Source organism: Garra rufa, chromosome 5 (genome assembly GCF_049309525.1).
Source record: "Garra rufa chromosome 5, GarRuf1.0, whole genome shotgun sequence".
Lineage (NCBI taxonomy): Eukaryota > Metazoa > Chordata > Actinopteri > Cypriniformes > Cyprinidae > Garra > Garra rufa.
Window position 1 is genome coordinate 34,493,548 of NC_133365.1, and position 21,252 is coordinate 34,514,799.

Below are 21,252 nucleotides of genomic sequence, written 5' to 3' on the forward strand. Positions count from 1 at the left end.
TTCGGCATATTTACCATATTTGGTGTTCCCTGTGAGAACAACATCTCAATTTCAAAATGCTTTCTCCATGCTTTAAAGCGCTAGGAAACAAGGATCTCTAAAACTTGAAACAGGCATTCCAGAGGGTGAAGGTAATAGCTGGGGGAAAAAATCCAAGGGGATAATTCAACATAGAGTCTCAGTGACTTTAATGTTTCCCATTAATCTGCACACACACACTATTCGTAAAGGAACTGGGGCTTCACTATGACGTCATGTGTTTTTATTCTGATCGAGTGTGTACCGGTGAATGCTTAGAATGTCCTTCCCATCTGACATGCTGCTTATGCCATAAATGGCAGAGAATTTTGACATTTTATTAGGAAAGTTTTATGCGTGCTGATAAGCTGACGTATTGAGGTTACTTGATAAGCTGTTGCTTGAAAAAAAAAAAGTTTAAAAGTCTGAGCAAGTATAAAAGATTTCCCCTTTTGTACATTGGTTTGTGGCTGCTGCTTTACATTATCATTTGCAGGATTATTAGCTGAAAGAAAAAAGGAAAGGAAAGTGCGTGATTTGTGATTTGTGTTTGAATGACTCCAGTGCGTCTGCAGCCACAGGACATCACTAGTTTTTCACACTGTTTTTTTAAACAGCTTTACCCATTTTTGCAGTCTGGCAGAGACATTTTCTTGCATTAAAATTGCAGGCTGATTGAGAGATGCTTGCAGGGAAGGAAATACATGCTGCTGAGAGAGGTTTTAAAAACATTTTTACCCTTTCACTGACTTCTTTACACACTTGGGCCAGTTCTCCTCTCTCCACACAACATGCTCCTTAGAAAAAGTGAGCCTAGCCTTTTGATTCTTTCTGTTGACGGTCACTGCAGAGTGGGCTTTCAGTCTGACTTTTACTTAAACATGCTGAGACACATCCTTACCCTGTCCAGCACTGAATTGGCAAGCAATTCCGGCTGCAGTGTTGAACCGTTGTCCCATTGAGAGTCGCCATATTATACTGTCTTCTAATGCATTTATCCTAAGACCAGCCTTTTTTAGGGACTTGAATGAATTAGTCATTGTAGTTGTAATATTTAGGAAATCACAGATTTACAATGCCCAGCTTCTCTTGCAATGGCTAAAAGGGTCATCCCTTGGCTTTCGTCTTGTAATCTCAGTGAAAATTGGAGGAATGCTTTCAGTTAAATAGGGTTTGTCATATAATAAAAGAAATTGGCACCAGGTGCCAGACTTTTTTTTTTAGAAAATCTCATGTAAATGTTTTTATACTGTGGTTCAGAATACGATTAATTTATGAAGAATGGTTAAAAATCTGCCCTTCTACTCCTGTTACGATAACTTCAAATAGGACTAAGCAATGACCTTGAAATTTAGGAAATTGTAGATTATCTCATTTTCATTTTTCACTTCTGGTCTTCTGTTTTATGGTCAGATAAAACAAAAATTTAATTGTTTGGCCACAATGATGTAGCCTTCATTTGGCGTAAAAAAGGAGAAGCCTTCAACCCTAAGAACACCGTTCCCACTGTCAAACATGGTGGTGGGAACCAGAGTATGTGAGCGGAGCGCGGAGTGGAGTGGTGTGATTTTGAATGGAGGGAGGAGCGGGTTTTTTAAAAGTCGGAGTGTCATGATTTTCACTCGCTCCAGGAGCGTTCCACCACCGCTCCATCATGAGTACAATTCATGCCAACGGTCCGTAATATAACTGCATATTAAGAAAACATATTTAGCAAGCTTGATAGAGATGGATCACTCAAATCAGAAAGAATGTGAAGGCTATGCTGACGGCAATGGACATGAGCAGTAAATTATAGTTCACAAGGAATTAGTTTGTTCCTTCTAGATACTGAATATTTTCAAGTGAAAGCATGATTTAAACAAGTACAACACTTATTCTCACGAAATCGTTGTCAATAATGCATTAAAATAAATGTAATGTTATACGATTTCGAATGAGCAGAAATCTGTAAGAATGCAGTGATCCGTAGGTAAAATAACTGACAAAAACGTATTGTTATTTTCATTACAAACTTGCACTGCAAAAAACAGCAATTATACTAATTTAATGCTGACATATTAGCTTGGCTTGTGCTAGGAACAAAATTTGCACCCTAGTGTTCCAAACTCTCCTGTTATTTTATTATTTTTTATTTTAATATATGTTATGAACAGGACTGTTATATTTCATACATACTGACTTTTTTTTTTTTTTTTGACGCGTAGTTTCTGATATTAGTGAGCGAGGAGTGGAGCGGGAGAGGGAAATGTTGAACCCGGAGTGGAGTTGGAGCGGAGTGATTATTAAATGCACTGAGCGCAGAGGGGAAATTGTTGCCGCTCCACTCCGCTCATATACTCTGGTGGGAACCTAATGTTTTCGGGGTGTTTTTCAGCTGGTGGACCAGGGAACCTAATCACAGTAAACGGCACCATGAAAAAGAAGCAATACATCAAAATTCTCAACAACAACATCAGGCAGTCTGCAGAGAAACTTGGCCTTGGGAACCAGTGGACATTTCAGCATGACAATGACCCAAAACACACAGCAAAAGTGGTGAAGAAATGCTTTAGCAGACAAAAACACTAAAGTCCTGACTTATATCCAATTGAGAATCTGTGGAGGGAGCTAAAGATCAGGGTGATGGTGAACCTGAAAGTTGGAACTCATCGCTAAAGATGAATGGGCAAAAATACTAGTGGAGACATGCAAAAAGCTGCTCAGCAATTATAGGAAGCATTTGATTGCTTTAATATATATAACATATATACTATATCTCAGTCATGAGTGTCCAATGTTCTATGTATGTTGAATCCTCCATTGTTTTCCACAAAGGAAACAATGCCATACTGGTTTGGAATAGTATGAGGGTGAGTAGATGATGACAGAATTTTAAATTTTGAGTAAATTATGCCTTTAAATATGCTTCTCATAAAAATGACAACATAAGTTTGCAACATAAGTTTGCAGAAATCCTTTATTGCATAATTGTCGAAATAAAAATGTTTTTAATTTAGTTTTTTTAACTCCCTGAGGCCCTGTGCTGTCTTGTTTTTTATGTTAAGAATAAAATTCAATCATGCCATACTTGCAGTGTTTTTAATTAATTTGAAGCTGAACAGAGGCAAGATGGATGTTGACAGACATACAGATTTTTGTTGATTGATTGATGAACACACACCCCAGCTGCACTTTCTCTTAGGAACCCTCTTTGCAAATGTTGAATGAGAAAATAATTGAAGGTACAACATTTAAAACAAACATCATATGAGATGAAACGTGTTGTGTAAATCACAATTTTTTTACTGAATGACACCAGCGGATAATGTTTCAGAGACAGCTTGAGCTCATTGTGTTGTTACAAGTAACACATAGAGGTAATTTATTTAGTTAAATAATAGCTCACAGATACAGAAAACAGCTCTACGGTGTGCTGTATGAGATATGTTTGCAATAATAAGACTACAAACAAGCCATTTGGACAAAATCATTGGCGTAAACGTTGGCACCATCCTCACTCGTTGACAGCTTCCTCAGCCTTCTGTGAGGTCATGTTTGTTCATTCGTCAGTGCTAGAACCGACTGTTTACTGAAAGTAATGACCTGAACCAAACATTGAAAATGGCTTTTTATGCCATTTCTTCTATAGTCATCTTTTCAAGCTTCACTTTGTTGTTCATATTTGGTTTGTGAGTTATGTAAGAAAAGAAAGTAATATTCATGTGTGTATTTTTACCACATAACGAAGCTAGCAAGCATTGCTGAATTATGTTTTATGTGTGCAACAGCAACGTGAGGTACTGAGCATGTGCATGCCAAGCACTCAAGGGCCACATCCAAACATTTATAGATGACACTTATGAGCGGGAACCATCAGACAGTCAATCTAACAAAGAATCAACTTGTCAACCACAGTCCATCTGATTGACGGTTTCTTTCCAAAAAACATGATAGAGCTTCTAGGACAACAGCAAAGCAGACCAAATAAACACACAGAGGCATATACAAAGCCAATATTCATCATAAATAATGAAAGACTATGCCTGTACTGTTTGTTCAAACAGGAATGGTGAAACAGAAAGGGGTCCTGCAGTGATGATAGAAGGGGGAGCCGACACAAAATGGAGAAGTGTATGAACCTCTCTCTCTTTGAATCTTTTTTTTATCATTCCACATGCAAGAGTTTGTTTTAGATGGCAACTTGCTTGGTAATATTACAGCTTATGTTATTGCAGAACTTGTTTTATTTGGAAAAAATGGAAAATCCTCTGTTTTTTGTCCAGCCAGGCTTACCATAAATCCATAGATATGCTCTGGCAAGTATGGAGTGTGAGAAACTACATGATTATTTCTGCTGGTGCTGATGTTAATGTAAGAGAAAGTGAGAAGGTTCAGTTAGCTGCCAGAAACAGTTTGAATCATTTTTGTATAGCCAGGATTGTGCTAGCATCAATCAATCTATTCATCAATCCTTCAGTTGACCCATCCATTCATCCATAACCACTTAACAATGCCTTAGCATCTAACTAGCAAACACCCAGAACAACCGCCTTGAGACTCTAGCAACCACTCAAAACACTGTTCTAACTGCCTAGCAATGGCCTAACCACATCAAACTGAGGGTCTTTCCATCTTTATGTCTGACTGACTGTGCTGACTGTAAAAACTTTTAACTTAAAGGGATAGTTTACCCAAGAATGAAAATTCTGTCATTAATTACTCACCCTCATGTAGTTCCAAATCTGTAAGACCTTCGTTTATCTTCAGAACACAAATAAAATATCAAGAAATTCAAGAGCTTTCTAATCCTGCATAGACTGCAACGCAACTACCATGTTCAAGGCCCAGAAACGTAGTAAAGACATCATTAAAATAGTCCAGGTGACATTAGTGGTTTGGCTTTATTTTTTTGAAGCGAGAATACGAGAATTACGAGAATACTTTTTGTGCACATAAAAAAACCCCAACAAAAATAATGACTTTATTTAACAGTTTCTTCTCTTCCCTGTCTATGCAGGGTTAGAAAGCTCTCGGATTTCATCAAAAATATCTTAATTTGTGTTCTGAAGATGAACAAAGGATGAGGATGAGTAATTAAAGATATAATTTTCATTTTTGTGTGAACTAAGTTATTTTAAACTTTCAGACAAGGCTTGGTCAAAACAACAACAAAGCTTGTCTTGCTGAACTTCACCAATCCAGTTTGTTTTATAGTCATTTACAATCATTTAGGTTTGTGCTAATATCTATACAACCTGATATCTCTTTGTCCAACTCACCAGTAAGTCTCAGTGTCTCAAAGTGGTGTTTTCTGTGGAACAAGTCCAAGAGCAAATCTGTGTGTTTGTCAAGAAAGAAACACCCTACAGTATAAACCGGGGCTGTAAACTAAGCAAAGCATAAGAGCATGCCTCCATCATTCCCAACGGCACCCACCTGTGTTGTTAGGTTGTTTGAAAGATGTGTCACTGAGCTTGTATTACACCTCAGGGGTGTTGGTTAATTGTAAGCGGTTTCCTTTCTCTCTGGCACGCGCCTGGTAATACAAAGCTTGGACGTTTACGGTTCCGTGGTGAGAAGTAAAACGCCTGCGTGCCAGTGAGCTCACTATTTCTCCCATGTTCCTCAGCATCTTAAACAGCAGGTGAAACAGGTTTTTTCGTTCTGTGAAATGCTCCTTTGATGAGCCTGGGTTTACTTTGTCTCTCCTCTGTGGTGTTAAGATCACATTGTCCATCACCACTGTGACTTTACGAGCTCCAGACTGAGGAATAAGAACGCAGAGTGAGAAACAGATGCCCTGTCTGCTTATGCCATACTGGACAATTCAGAGCTGCTTTTGTTTTGTTTTTTAGAACTTTCCCCTTATCACAGTGTTTTGTGATTTACATTGTATGAACACTGGGTAAATGTGAAAGTCAAGCTGAAAACAGATTTGGATGTACTTGTCCTAAAAATGTTTTTGCAGTTTGTTTCCATTGTACAAAAATTAATATTAGAGAAAACTCAAAATAGAATTTCACATTTGTCAATTTTACACACAGCAAAAAGTGTATCTTCACTCAATAAAAAAGAACTAATAATTGTGAAAACTAAACATTTCAAATGCGCAATCAAATGCTAAACTTTAAATGGTGAGTTCACCCTAAAATGAAAATTTTGTCATTAATTACTCACCCTCATGTCGTTCCAAACCTGTAAGACCTTCATTTATCTTTGGAACACAAGATATTCTTGATGAAATCTAAGATCTTTCTGACTCTGCATAGACAGCAATGCAACTAACACGTTCAAGGCCCAGAAAGGTAGTAAGGACATTGTTAAAACAGTCCATGTGACATCAGTGGTTCAACCATAATTTTATGAAGCTACAAGAATACTTTTTGTGCACAAAAAAAACAAAAATATTGACTTATTCAACAATTTTTTCTCTTACCTGTCAGTCTTCAACACACTCTCACGACAGTACCGCGTATGCGTGTGGTGCTGCTGACGCAGGAGCCGGCGTTCTGACGTAGAACCCAGATGCAAGTTTATATCTTCTAGTTTGGACTTTATAACTCGATTTATTTAAAAATAGCAAGTTTGTCAGTTCTAAGGGAAAAAAAACTAGAAGTGTGGGATATAAACTCATTCTGAGCTGAGAGGAAAAGAGAGAATAACTTTGAGTTGATTTTTTTATAAAGAATTGTGAGATATAATCACAATATCTAAATATAAAATATATATTTATTCTTTTATTCTATGGCTTCCACAGACCACTATTTGAAAACTGTCATTTTCTGACACAAGATAAACTCAACGTCAAAAAAAACGTCATCACTGTTTGTAAACAGAATTGGTCTTTTTTGTTGAACTAATGTGGTTCTGTTTAAGAAACAGTCGTGACAAGCTAAGTTTGTTTCCACAACAATGCGTCGTACTGTGATGGTTAATCAGCCAGTTACGTCGTTGTACGGGAAACACACCCCAGTATGAATCCAGATATTTCATGCAAAATTGATTCAAAATCTTAACACAAACTTCGTTGAACTAGACAGGATCTGATTTGAATCATCATGGTAATCATTCCCGCTTTCTAACCTCATTGAATTTCAATTTTTCTTGCGTCAATAGTACAATAGTATGATTGAACACAGGATCAGGTGTGTGCCATGTTGAAGTGGGGTTTGTGGTGGGATACAACAGGTCCACTGAGACCTTGTTCTGGAACATTATACTGTAAACTCCAATCCAAACGCTGCCAGCTATCGGTATTGTAAACTTGTGAGTCTCAGGGGGTACATTTACCCCAGGCCTGTCAGAGGATATTACTATCAAACATTACATCAGGTAAAACACATTGCAGTCTTGGGCTCAGATGACTTCACACAGGACGTACAGTATATGGTTTTCATTCAATCTGTCTTTATAGAAGGTACGCTGTACTGGTAGTGATAGAAACAGTTTGTGTATCAGAGACAAATATTATGCCTTCAAGTCGTAACTTGTCATCATGTTCATTTTAACACTGTGAAACATTTAACCAGGTCCAGTAGAATAGAATATCTTATAACCAAACACTTCATATGGCAGTTTGTGTTTTGACCAACATTTGATTCACAAAGCCACTTGTGCTTAAACATTATCATTTGTGTAATCAGACATGTTTCAGTGTTTTCTGCCTGGCTTATGTCCCTGTCATCAGGTTTCACAGCTTGTTTTACTCTAAAGCAGTATGAGAAACCAGGAAAGAGCAAAGGTCAGCGAATGGTAACAAAGTGGGAAAGAAAGTTTGGATTGCATTACCTTATTGAGTAAGGTTCTGATCTAGCCTGACCACACAAGTACAGTTTTCCTCATTCATGAACAAGAAAAGCTTAGCATTAGGTTTGAGGATTAACCACATTTTTCTGCAACTATAAATTGAGGCTAATTTAATGCCTTGAGGTTTGGAAAAAGTCATTGTTTGAAGGTTTCACAGCTGAGGTTTTTGAAATCACAAATCATATCATTTCCTTTAAAGGCTGCCAAGAAAACTGATAAACACTGAACACATTGAATATTGTGGTCATTACTTTTGGACTAAATTTATGCTTTTTCCCCATAGAAAATCAACCACTGTCCTCAAGGACGACAGTTTCACAAAGACTAGTCATGCCAAATTTGTTGGATTAAATGGCAATTCACAGTTCAGTGTATATGTTTGCAGATGTTAAAATTAAAGGTATTAAAAATAGTATTCTTTTTTTAATGTGGCTCTGTTCTGATTAAAGGATTAGTTCACTTCCAGAATAAAAACTTCCTGGAATTTTACTTTCGATTAGTTTGCTCACCCCATATCATGAAAGGTGTTCATGTCTTTCTTTCTTCACTCGAAAAGAAATAAAGGTTTTTGAGGAAAACATTCCAGGATTTTTCTCCATATAGTGGACTTCAATTGTGGCCAATGGGTTGAAGGTCCAAATTGCAGTTTCAAAGCTAATCGATCGGTCATTTTCTAGAAAAAAAATGCAATTTATATACTTTTAAACCACAAGTGCTTATCTTGTACTAGCTCGACTTCATGCATTACGTAATAACACACACGTGATGTACGCAATCTATCTCCATTGCTCAATTATGTCTTGACTAATGTATGTTCTTAGATACAATATAATTTTGAAAACACCCAGAAGATCTTTTGATCACCACACACATTTATTCATACTCGATTAGTGTCTGTCCTTTAAGAAATCATTTCAGACTGTAAGGAGAGTTTACTCCCTTAGGCCAGCTCATCTTAAATCTCACCGTCTTGGATTCACATTGAATTCTTCTGTTTTCCTATTTTAAGGTGTAAAAGTTTATCTCAAGAGCCTCTTTTCAGCCCACCTGTCTTCTCATTTGCCCATCTTTTTCCAGCTCTCTTTCTCTTTTAAAATTGACGACTGCTGCTTTCCTACTTCACTGCTTTTTAATTTCCCTTATGCTTTTGCTGTCTTTTATCTGTGTTTCTCCTGTGTTTCTCCTAAGAGGTCTTCCAGGCTCTGCTCCAGACTTATGTAACAGCGCAGGTTCTTTTTTAATTTACTGCACAGGTGTTCAGAGACATTTCGCCGGCAGGTTTTCACTCATAAAATAACAGCAAGCACACATTTTGTGGAGAAAAAATTAAATAGGGAAAGGGAGAGATAGAGAGTAGACAACAAGGTTAGCTGGAAGAAAAGAAGGTGTGATGAAATGCTGAAATAGTTAGGAAGAATCGCACGAAAGTCTTATTCTCCGAGCCGACAGTGTTGACATCAAATGATAGCTGATCTTTTGTACATCAAGGGAGCTATTTGAAAATGAGTTCATGCTGTGCTGTAAGTTGAGGGAATATTAGATATATTGAGCTTGTATGTGTGTGGAAACCCTCAGATTTCATCTGAAATTTACATTTTACATGTCTTTTTCTTGTCTACAGAGTTTGTGATCTTTCAGAACACACAAATATTTGGAGATGATAATGGCTAGAAGGACAATACAGTCTAAGCTCCCATCACAAAAAACACATCTTATCCACTCATTGCTACGTCACAGCTGATGATATTTAAAAGGTACAATAAACACAAAACAACTTTCTATGCATAACTCTGAAACGAACCCTGAAAAATCTATCATAGTTTCTACAAAATACCAAGAAGCACAATTGTTTCAACATTGATCTTAAGTGCTAAATCAGCTTATTAGAATGATTTCTCAAGGATCATGCGACACTGAAGACTTTCAGCTTTGCTAATTAAAATATATTTAAACTAAAATCAGCTGTTTAAAATTAAAAGAATATTTCACAATATTACTGTTTTTGCTGTATTTTGGTTAAAAATATGCAGCCTTAGTGAGAGACTTTCAAAAGCATTTAAAAATCCTAAATTTTACACAGTATATCCTTGAGTTGTTCCATATGTCTGATTTCGACAAGTTCACAGTTGTTTTTAAGCTGAATAAATTTAGGTTTTCAGCTTATCTTGCCACTTTGAGAGTCCTACCGAGGAAGACTCCTACTGAGGACTCTAAATTGCACCTGTAGTTTGAAAGCTGCCAAGGCTAATGCCCACTTGTTCTGGCAATCCAGGTTATTGCAGTCAGCTTAAGATGACTGCAGTGAATGCTTTCCAAACTGCATGCAATCATGGAAATGAATCCCAAGTCCTGCATGATACACTGCTCAGACAAAAGAGCCTCTTCAGCAGCCATCTGAATGTAACACATCGCCTGAAAGAGAAAAACAGGCATGCGTTTGTTCCAACAGCCATCAGGCTCAGCTATGCATCCCCCAGCCAGCTAAACAAAATCAGACTAATTGGTGGCTGTTGAAGCAATATGGACTCCGTACTAACTATTTAGTCATTGTCATAAAAACAAGTCAAGGCTATCAGGAAACTAATGGAAGTTTCCTACTATTATGGCACTCACTAAGTATGAAATGCCAATTATTATATAGACATTGTGTCTTATTGTATTAATTTAGTTTTTTGGCTTCAGCCTCTCACATTTGAAGATTCCCTTATGCACATGGTTTACAATCTATAAAATTCTCAGTCCAGGAATTGATGTGGTCAGGCATATAAGGCCATTTTACAATCATTCCATAAGCTTTTTCTTCAGGCAGTTTCTCTTTTAATTGAAATACTGGGGCTGTAATTCTTAACTATTCCGTGTGTGGAGAGAATCTTTTTTAATGCCATTCCTTCAGATCGGACTGTTGAAGTTATAGCCAACCTTGCCATGTAGGATTAAATTCAGCATGTGTGTGGAGACTATAAACATAGAGGCTGTTTGCGATTATACCACCTATTGGCGATCACACAGCGGGCTATCGTAAACAAACATCCATACTCCTCAGGGGGCACAGGCTTAAAGCTATAGCCTTCAACTCAAAGAATCGCCCAAAATTGAAGTCATCGTAGATGTAATGAAACTGTTACATGAGTTTGACTGCAACATGTTTGACTGTAATGCAACAAAAACATGAATGTTTGAATGCACATGACAGGAAATCAAATGAACACATGGTTGAGTTTAATCATAAGTAGCTAGCAGAATTGTAAAATAATATCTTACTTTTTTTTTCTGTATTGAAGGTTTCTTTCTGTAAATATCATGAATTTGATTGAGAAATGAGAGAAATGATTGTGTAAAATATATCAGCAATATCACATGAGTAGCAGTTCACTTCCAGAACAAAAATTTACAGATAATTTACTCACCCTCTTGTAGACGAGCATTTGTGGTTAAAAAAAAAGTGTATAAATATGAATTTATTTGAGAAAATAAACGATAGTTTATCTAGATAAGACCCTTATTCCTCGGCTGGGATCATTTAGAGCCCTTTGAAGTTGCATTGAAACTGCATTTTGGAAGTTCAAACTCGTTGGCACCGTTAAAGTCCACTATGTGGAGAAAATTCCTGAAATGTTTTCCTCAAAAAACATAATTTCCTAATGACTGAAGAAAGAACACCTTGGATGATAAGGGGGTGAGCAAATTATCTGTAAATTTTTGTTCTATGTGAACTAATCCTTTAAAAACCCTCTTTTGTGCAAACTACCACCTTCTGCCATGGATTCAAATCTCAATTTTACAGTTTAACAGCTGAGCCCAAGCCTCCATTACTAAATTGAAAACGTCACTTTAGAACTAGTAATGAAGGAACTTGCTTCATTAAAATCTTATTGTATTTCTGTAATAAAAGCTCACTGTATTGTGTAGACTATTACGAGAGAGAGATGGACTGAGCGAGTGTAATTACTAGGGCTGAACCAATGATTATTTTGGTAATCAAGTAATTTCTCGATTATTCTGATTATTAATCGAAAATAATTGGATAATTATAATTTTTTTTTTAGTAATAAAAATATCCCTAAGTGAACAATAGCTATTAAAATGACGTAAAATACATATATAATAGAAATGAGGCAGTAATAGTTCAAATAAAGTATCAAAATGGAGATGGAGATCCGGAGGTCAGCGGCGGAGCCGGAGCGACAGAGGGCCGAGGCTGTGCCCACGGGAGGGAGGAGGTCCACAGAGCCGGTGGGACGGAGCGATGAGGCACAGCCAGAGGAGTAGAGTCCATAGGCGAAGGTGGGGCGACGACTGACCAGGGCGGAGCCGGAGGAACGATGGAGCCCGGTGGAGCTGGTGGACCAACGGGCGACGGTGGAGACGAGGGAGCAGAGAGCCGGGGTGGAGCCGCAGGGTCGGAGGGCTGAGGCGGAGTCCAGGACTCTGAGGCTGGAGGCGATGGTGAGGGATCCTCCAGCCATGACATCGATGGAGACTGGCAGACCCGCTGCGAACCCACCGCACAGATGGTGGGCTGAGGGTGAGCAAGGGGACAGACAGAAGACAGCGGGGATTCTGGATGGCTGAGCGGAACCAGCGGAGATTCAGAACGGCTGGACGGAACCAGCGGAGATTCAGGATGGCTGGACGGAACCAGCGGAGATTCAGGCATCAACAGAAGAGGGAGGGTGGGTGGGAAATCCAGGCAGACAGGTATATCCATGACAAAGTCTATTAAGTCCCCAAAGTCTTGCTCAAGCTCACCCCCAGTGGTGGTGCAGTGGACGGGACTCTCCACAGCCCTCTCTTGCTCCACGAAGCACTCCACTGTCGCAGATGTAGTAGCCGGCTCTCGCACCTGGACGGATGTTCTGACCCCATCGGCGCTCCATAATTCTGTCGCTCCGGGCTCTGGCTTCCCGTCTACGATGGGCTCAGGCTCATAATCCGCGGGTCTGGGTAGCTGGCTGGGCTCTGGGTCTGGAGTGGCACTGACGAGGTTCTCCTGGGAATGGGTGGAAAACGAGGGTTTGTTTCTCGCCAGTGTCCACTCCACAAACGCGGCGAAGTCCGCTCGATGGCCGTCCTCGGACGACGGCGCTCCGCATGGCGCCGTCCAGATAGCTGGTGGTATTAGCTACGAGCTGGAACATCAACGTGTAGCCCTCGAGCGGTAATTCCCCCTGCTTCAGCCGAAGAAAGATGAATTCCGGACGGAGAAAGGCATCCATGGGGGAAACACAACGGAAACAAAAAGACTGGAAAAAACGAACGGGAAACAAAACGGAGGTGAACACTCAAAAAAATAACTGTTTCGGTCGGTCTTTCTGTCACAGATCAGGCAGGAACACACGAACAACGACGTAATAAAAGTAAACGTATTTAATAAATCCAATGGAATACAGGCAGACACAGGAACACCAGGAGGTAACATTGAAGACCGACAGCATTGAGGGGAAAACACACACACTAAATACACAGACTGATACACATCCAGGTGGAGACAATGAGGGAGAAACCAACAACACTCAGAACTACGGTGGAAAATGGGAGAAACCAACATGAAAGTCCGGGGATGTGACACCTGTTCTGTCTCTTGTCGCCATCTTGGCAGAACAATGAAACTAATCACCATCACGAACACACACACACTGTTTCCCAATACTAAATACTATTATTAAATACTAATATTATTTATATAAAATATTATTTATTTAATAATAATATTTAATAAACAACAGCCATCATAAAAGTTGCTAGGCAATTCAGTCAAAAGTACAAAAGCAGTGCTCTGATATACAGCATTAAATTTACATAAAATCTAACGTGATATAACTTTGCCCTCAGCCAAAACTATTTGCTCTGGAACAATTAATAGAGTAATGAGACCAAAGACTGCTCGTTAGATTTACCCAAAACAAATTATATCTTGTGTTTAAACACTATAGAGACATCCAAGCCAGCCGCAAATTCCAGAAGATTTGGTTCATGAGTCCTGAATGGCTGCTGACCCTGGAGGTGACATTTTCGAAAACGCTGAAGCAAATTTTCAAATAGATGTTGTCTTTATTAACAAACCACATATTTGAAAGTACATTCTCGCCTAAAAAAAACTGTTAAAACTACATTCCGTGAAACAAAAACAGCTTTATTTATACGATTATAGTTGATTTGGGTGTCCTCCATAACACTTGCTGTGAAACATACCACAAGCGGAGTGATACAAACAGCAAAACAGTTGGAATTCCGATATCACTAGAATATCGCACCCCCCTCAGCCAATCAGATTTGAGGACCATGAAGAACTGTTAAAAATTAGCATAAATGAGCATATATGCAATACGAGGCACATTTTATTGAGTAAAGATGACTTACATCTTTACAGGAGAGTGTAGATTCAATTTATTTGGTAAATAACGTTCCATATTTTTAGATCAGCACAGCTGTTTTTGAACACATTTAACTTTCATGTGCACCAAAACCTACAGCCACGTGAGCCATTCATAGGTTACAGTCATTCCCACCAGAATGAATAAGAAATAATTTCCCCCCTTTTTTTTGGGTGACACCATGTCTTGCATTTAGTAATATGAGGATCTGTTAGCAACCATGAGTGTTTTGCCCATTGCTTTGGTCACTAATAATATGTTAGTACACTCACTACTCATGTCTGGAAACAATAGTGCATGACGTTCGCTTAAGTCTCTGTAGTGTTTTGTTTATAAAGATGACGAAACCAATAATTTTATAGTCACAAAATTGCTTATGTGGTTTCAAGGTTAGATGCAAGTATTTTTACCCCATCAAAAGACTGATAGTGTTTAATTCTTTACTATCTGTGATCCATTTCACTGTCACTCCCTTAAGGTTTGTGTGAGAGACTAATCATACGATGAGAACAACATGCATTTCCAAAAAGTTCTCTCCCTCTCTCTCACACACAATCCATCTCTCTCCCTTTCTAACCTTAACAGCTGTTCCCAGGCCCTCAGCTCTTTTGTAAAAAGCTGTGGGGCTGAATTTAATGGTCAACATTTCCTGTTCATGTTCTTCAGCACGAATTATTTCGAAATGTGTCTGACAACGGATATGATATTGTGGCGAATTTCAGTGAAACCTGATAACTGGAAAACATTGCAGACTCGGTTCTCATGTATTTTTCACTCTTATTATGTTAGAAAATGTCTGTTATCTATTTAAAAGTCTGATTACATTGACGGCAATGTCCCAATGACATCACAATGACTCTTTTTTTATCATAATATCCACAGGAATTTACTCACAGTCTCACTGAAAATTTAATTTAAAGGAATACAGAATAAAGTCAATTGCTCCACAGGGTTTAGTTTCAGTCCCTTTGAAGTCTTTCTTGTGATGATTTAATGACTTTTCCAAACGTTTAAGTTTAGAATTTATATTTAGTTTCCTCAAATTTATTTGAATTTGAGCCTTGCAGTAGTTTTAAGGTGTGAAGTCCTACTTTGCTTCATCATGCCTTTATATGTTCATACTGTATTTTTGCTTAAACAAACAAACAAACTCCTACTGTAAGAATTTATCAAAACAGTACTGAGAAACTCATTTGTGAATGTTAGGTTTAGTCTTAGCAATATACTGACTATTTTTTTTATCATAAATTACCTCATTTTAGTCCTGAGGCTGTGGCAGCAGTTTTTAGTTTAGACTTTTGAGCAGAGGTGGATGTGTCCTATGAGGATAAAATGATGTAATTATTTCATGATTACTCCTCTCAAAATATTTACTGTCAGTGCAGTAAAGATAACTGACCTTCAAATATTTTGAGATGAGCAATCGTAATATTTTTTTTACTTTATTTTCCCAAAAGAAGCCAAAGCATCAATTCAAGACATGAGGCAGACTATGTATTTCTATTACCATCATCCAGTAATTTGGTTTATTAATTGAAATATTCCATCTAAGGAAGTAGATGATAAATATGTGCATAAGTTTTATTGGTGGACAGAATTTTAGGTTATTTCTTGAAATCACAATTGTGTATTGAAACAGACACTTAGCCACAGCTGTTACTCAGAGCTGTTTTCTATCTAGTGTCCGGTTCCTAGATTAAATGTCTCTGGCCAAATGTGATGTATTTCATAAGTGTGCGGTCGATGATGGAGTGATAAAACCATGATGTCAATCAAACCTGTAGCTTTATGTCCCTGGGTGGGGTTTCCCCCTTGGCTCCCCTCTAGGGCCGGGGCAAAGCAGGCCGGCTTCCAATCTGGCCCTGCAGATTTAGCAAGGCGTGATCCCTGAGAGCGCCTGTGGTTTTTATGGTTTCGTTGCCAGGCCAATGGAACGTGAGAGTACCGCAGAGAAAGAGGTTGCTGTAACATCCTGGTAAAATGACTATGAGTAAATAAGCTCTTAAAATCATCATTTCAAATTTGGTTTTAATGGTACTTATCTTTTTTCCCCAACACAATGCTGGAGCTGATTCCACACATTGCTGCTGAAGAGAAGGCAAGTTTGGGCTAGAAATATTGTCTCCAGATCGGACCATTAAACATGAAAATATCGTCTCCAATCAGGAAACGACAATTACATCATTAGAAGTACCCCATACAGAAACTAAACACACTGCAAAGATAAAAAACCCTTATTTATAGCATCAAGATGTGTTTTTCTGAGTATACGTGAAGTGCAAAACCTTTAAGGCTTTGATTTAAATTTCCTTGTCAAGATTGTTTTCTACAGGTTAATCATATTTAGCGCATCTGTGTTTATGCTTGGCACATGTTTGCAATTAAATCCTCCACTCCTGCTTTCTTTGATTTATAGGTTGCTTTAGCCCGGTGGGTCATTAATGCTCTCTTCATTAGTGGTTGTTTACTGGATTAAACACACGTTTGGAGAGCCAAGCTTAGCAAAACTTTTGCATCATGGAACAAGAAATAATCAGATCTCACTGGCAAGGCCGGCCTGTAGGTTTAAGGAGCTTTAAGCAAATAGCCCCAACTGGTGTGAAAATTGTTGTAACATTACAATGTGTGTAGAATACACATCAAACGTGAAGAGTGGATTATTTTAAAAAGAATTCACTCAAATCCACATGCACTTTTATTTCAAAATTACAGTTGTAGCTTAAAATGTATATGAATGTTCATTTTAGATGCTGTCACTGGTCACAGATTTTCACACGTTTTAATCACATTTTAATTTCTTAGTTAATATGAGGTCATGTATTAGATTAATACAACTTGATTATGGATATAACATGAAACACTGTAAAGGTTGAAATTTCGAATAAATCAAATAAATATTTAGTACAACAAAATGGATGAAAAAAAAGAAGGTAAAAAAGTAAGATTTAAAGTTGCCCTATTATGCCCCTTTTTGCAATATGTAATATAAGTCTCAAGTGTCCCCAGATTGTGTCTGTGAAGTTTCAGTTCAAAATACCCCACAGATCTTTTATTATACCATTTTGAAAATGCCTGTTTTCAGTGGAAGCAGAAACACATTGTTTTCGTGCATGTCTCTTTAAATGCAAATAAGCTCTTTTCCCCACCCTCTTTTCCAGAAAAGAGTTGTGCCTTTACAGCTCTGTTTGATTTTGATTATCATGTCTATCATGCTAAAATTATACATTTTAAACCATATGTAACCCTGGACCACAAAGCCAGTCATAAGTGTAATCATTTTTCGAAAATTGAAATCATCTAAAAGCTTAAAAAAAATAAGTTTTCCATTATTGCATGGTTAGTATGTTTAGTATGTTAGGATAGAACAATATTTGGCTGAGATACAACTATTTGAAAATCTGGAATCTGAGGGTGCAAAAAAAACTAACAATCTAAAATCTAAATAAGTTGTGATATATTTACACTAGGAAATTTACAAAATATCTTCATGGAACATGATGCTTAATATCGTAATGATTTTTGGCATAAAAGAAAAATCGATAATGACCCATACAATGTACTTTTGGCTATTGCTACAAATATACTTGTGCTACCTAAGACTGGTTTTGTGGTCCAGGGTCAATTATTAGTTTAAACTTCTGAGATATGGTTTTCGGAACGCACACATCCAAAGCACTTAACTAACTTCCCTTTCATGTCTTATTGCGCTTAAACTGTCAAATACACTCAAGATTATGTTAAAAACACACATGAGTTACAAAAACAGTCGGTTATGTCTGTAAAGGTAAACAGCTGGGAAGGAAATCACATGTTTATATTAGATCTGTGTGGCAGCAGCGTAATATACAGTAAATAAATCAATAAATCCACTGCGCTCTTGTCTTCTCTGAGGCTGGGACTCTGAATAGTGTTCTGTGCAGACAACAACAGAACAGTTAGCATGCTTTGCTCATATTATTGCCATTGTGTTAGAACTGGTATACTTCTGTCGCTTGTAAAAAAAAAAAAAAACAAAAAAAAAAAAACATAATGGCGGAGCCAAGAGTGAAAACATGCAGATTAAGGGGCGTTTTTTTCACATGCTTACTAAAACAAAGTAACCGGATAGTCCTTTTTGACATTTTCTGGGTTGGTATTGTGACGAGTCTCTCTGGGCTCATCAGCGTCGCCCTGGCAACCAACGCAGCACACCTGCACGTCCTCATCATGGGCTGATGGGTCACAGCTGCCGGTGATCATCAAGTGGCTTTAAAAGCCACCACCACAGACACTTCGACAGACAACTGTCTCATGCTGAACGTACTGGTTCTAATCCTTTGTCTCTCCTCTCATAGAAGGCAGCGAGTGACCGACAGCCCGACTGAGCACGCCTGGACACCCACCTTCACGAGCACGAGGACTTCACAGGAGCACCAGCCACGAAAGCAACACTTACCTTGATTTCCCCATCACCTCTTCACATACTTTTTAATAAATCCACCCTCCGGGGCTTTTGCTCACTATCCACCTTGTTGTGTGTTTTCTCCCCCGTGACATCTGGTGGAGAATGCGGGCATTGCAGGAGAAATCACACACAAGTGTTGGCACTGCACCGCATTAATTAGTTTTTTTTTCTTTCTGTTCACCCCCTCAGCATCGATCGGCGCCCTCTCTCCCCTTGGAAAATGGATGAGCTGCTGCAACGCCTCACTGAAGTAAGCATCCGCCAGCAGCAAATTGTGGAACATCTGGCCACTCGGCAGGGCAGAGCTGAAGAAGAACTCGCTGCTCTTCGTGCCCAAGCTGCCCAGCCAGTTCCACTACCTGACCCCCGGATGCGGGCTGCTCGGCTTTTACCCAAGATGACGGCTCACGACGATGTTGAAGTATTCTTACAAATGTTTGAAACTACAGCCAACCGAGAAGGATGGCCGCTTGAAGATTGGGCTTCGGCGCTGGCACCCCTTCTCACTGGTGACGCTCAGCGGGCGTATTTCTCTCTTCCCCCTGTGATCGCGGAGAACTACACGGAAGTGAAGCGCGAAATCCTCGCCAGGCTTGGTCTGTCCCCCATCTGTGCGGCGCAACAGTTCCACGAGTGGGAGTTTAAAGCCCGGGTGCCAGCCCGAGCCCAAGCCGCCGAACTCGCCCGCCTAGCTCAACATTGGCTGATGGATGGAGACCCCGACGCAGCTCAGGTAGTGGAACGAGTGGTCATCGATCGCCTCCTCCGCGCCCTGCCTCGGTCTCATCGTCAGGCGGTGGGGATGAGGAACCCCGCCACCGTCCTCGCCCTTGTGGAGGCGATCGAGCTGGCGGATGCTGTCCACCATCGGGAGGCTGGGGAGAGAGCGCCGCCGTTTCCCCGGAGGGTGGTCCAGGAGCGACGCATGCCGGAGGGCACCTCGCGCGCAGTTGGCAGACCGACGGTTCCCTCTCCAATGGACGAGCCCATGCCAACCGCTGACCCCACGACACCTCCGCGGGCATGGCTGGCGGGCTGCATCGTCCATCAGCGCGTCCCACCTGCGGCTCCAGAGGCGGACGTGAAACTGAACGGCAAGCCCATCCGGGCGCTTCTGGACTCGGGCAGCGCGGTCACCCTCGTCCAGGCCCAGCTGTGTCCTCCTCACCATGGCCAAAAGAGTTACCTACCGATCACGTGTGTGCACGGGGACACCCAACAAGTTCCAGCTTGCCGCGTGAACATCACCGCCGCCCATGGCACCTGGTCTGTGGAGGCTGGATTAGTGAAAAATTTACCAGTCCCCCTACTGCTTGGAAGAGATTGGCCGGGGTTTGACCGCCTGCTCGCTGCCGCCGCTCAGCCCGCCAGGCCGGAAGGGAACCATCGCCGCCGCAGCCGGCCAAGAGGACCCCGCCGCCGGCCAGCGCTGCTAGCTTCGGACAGCAGGAGAGATGGTGAGTCCCCCTCTCAAAACGCTAACCTCTTCTATGATGTGTTCCAGCAGGCCAGCCAGGGGGGCTCTTTCGCCAAGGAACAGCGGGAGGACGATCGTTTAAAGCATTGTTGGAACCAAGTCAGAGCCATCGACGGCAACGACGTCCTCCCACGGCCCCATCCTCTCCCGCATTTCATCGTCCGAAGCGGTCTGCTATACTGCGTTGCCCAGCGACGGGGGGAGGAGAAGGAGCTTCTGGTCGTGCCCCGAACGAAGACGGAAACTATCCTGGAGTTGGCCCATTCCCATCCGATGGCAGGTCACCTGGGGGCAGCGAATACCATCCAGCGGATCCGGGACCGCTTCCATTGGCCGGGCCTGGAGGCCGATGTGAAGGGGTTCTGCAAAGCCTGCCCGACCTGCCAGCGCACGGCACCCAGGACTCCTCCCCCCAGCCCGCTGATTCCTTTGCCTATCATTGAGGTGCCCTTCGAGCGGATCGGATTGGATCTTGTGGGGCCGTTGCCTAAGTCTGCCCGAGGACACGAACACATCCTCGTCATCGTGGATTACGCCACCCGGTATCCGGAAGCAGTCCCCCTGAGGAAAGCCACAGCGAAAGCCATCGCCCAGGAACTGTTTCTGTTGGCCAGCCGGGTGGGCATTCCGACCGAGATCCTGACTGACCAGGGAACACCGTTCATGTCCCGGCTAATGGCTGACCTCTGCAGGCTGCTGCGGGTGAAACAGTTGAGGACAACCGTCTACCACCCACAGACCGACGGACTCGTTGAGTGCTTTAATCAAACTCTGAAGCAAATGCTCTGAAGGGTGGCAGCCGAAGACAAGCGGGATTGGGACCTCATGATCCCCTACGTCCTCTTCGGCATCCGTGAGGTCCCCCAAGCCTCAACTGGTTTCACCCCCTTTGAGCTCCTGTTCGGCCGCCAGCCACGGGGGCTGCTGGATGTCGCTCGGGAGGCTTGGGAGCAGCAGCCTGCCCCCCACCGCACGGTCATCGAGCACGTCAAACAGATGAGGGAACGGATTGACCGTGTCATGCCATTAGTCCGGGAGCATCTCAGCAAGGCACAGCAGGCCCAACAACGCCACTACGATCGGGCAGCCCAACCACGGGAGTTCCAACCGGGAGACAGGGTGATGGTCTTGGTCCCCACCTCCGCTTGTAA